We start from the raw sequence: 1,639 nt of genomic DNA on the forward strand, positions 1-1,639 counted from the left end.
ACACATACACACACACACACACACACACACACACACACACCCCAGCCAAGGGGGTGTTCAGCTCTGGGACCCCAACACAAGAAGGATGTGGATCTGTTGGAGCAGGAGGCTCAGAGGTTGCAGAGCTCTCCTATGGGGATAGGCTGAGAGCTATGGTGTTCAGACTGAAGGGTCTGAGGAGACCTCGTTGCAGCCTTATGCGGCCAACAGGGACTCTTTGTCAGGGGGTGCGGTGACAGCGTGATGGCTTTAAACTAAAAAAAGATGGGTTTAGGTTAGATGATAGGAAGAAATTGTTTGCAGTGAGGGCAAGAAAGCGCTGGCACTGCTGACCAGGGAAGTGTGGGTGCCTCATCTGTGGCAGTGCCCAAGGCCAGGTTGGATGGGGCTTTGGGCACAAGGTTGGGTGGAATTTAGCGTCCCTTCCAAATCAAACCACCCTACCTAGGATTTTGAGATTCTACACCCCAAAACAAGGACCCTGGTGCTACCCCAACCCCACCTCAGGAACACACATCCCATCTCCACAAACACTGATGTTACAGCTCTGTAATGGGAGCCCACCTACACCAAGGGTCCTACAATACTTTCGTGCTCCTACTTTGCCTCTGGATTTAACACCTTCACATCACAAAATGCCCCATTTTGATTCTATAGAATCATAGAATGATTAAAGTTGGACTTTTTAGATCACCTAGTCCAGCCATCCACCTACAACCAATATTGCCCACTGCCCACATCCCTCAGTGCCACATCCCCATGGCTCTGGAACACCTCCAGCTTTCGTGACCCCACTACCTCCCTGGGCAGCTGTGCCACTGCATCACTGCTGTTTACAAGAAGAAATGTTTCCTAATATCCAACCTGAACCTCCCCTGGCACAACTTGAGGCCATCACCTCTCATCCTATCACTGTTACCCCAGAGAAGAGGCCACGTACCACCAACCAGCACACACTCATGCCACAGTATGGGAATCCCTGCTGCAAGGAGCAAGGGCTGCCAGACCTGTCAGCAGGAGCCAGGCCTGAGGGCTGCTGGCACGCTCTGGGAAAGTTGCACCCAATTTCATAAATTCACATCTACAAGCAGAGTAGCCGAGCGCTCTGGGTACTTGAGAACAACCTGTCAAGTGTCATTTACCTCTCACAAACACCCTGCTCCTTGGGCAAATCATTCAATCTCTGCTGTTCTGTTTTATTCACCTGAGAAATGGGAGTAAAAAAGGGGATCATGTATTTTTGTCTTGCAGGGGCATTACAAATGTAGCCAATGCACATGAGATGCTCGTATCAGAAATTAACAGCAGAAAGCAGCTTATCATCTAAAAACATTAGAAGAAATTAAGCAGGTTGCAAAATCAAGCACTAAAAATTATAGAGTCAGAGATTTATGCTCATCTGTGCAACGTTAATCCGTTCCACTTTGCCAGTCCAACCCATACAGTGAGGAGCATCTATGGAAAAATATCGTGTGGCTACAAAATTGTAATTACAGCTGCATCTGTTTTTCCTAACTTCAGAGTGTGCAGCGTTACAAACTAGGTGGTTTTCTGATATAATGACACTTGCCAGATTTGGGGTCTAGCCTGCAAAAGCAAATTGGGTTCTTTGTTTTGTGGGTTTGTTTTTTTTTTTTGC

The sequence above is a fragment of the Meleagris gallopavo genome, chromosome 2 (assembly GCF_000146605.3).
Source record: "Meleagris gallopavo isolate NT-WF06-2002-E0010 breed Aviagen turkey brand Nicholas breeding stock chromosome 2, Turkey_5.1, whole genome shotgun sequence".
In the NCBI taxonomy this organism is placed as follows: Eukaryota; Metazoa; Chordata; class Aves; order Galliformes; family Phasianidae; genus Meleagris; species Meleagris gallopavo.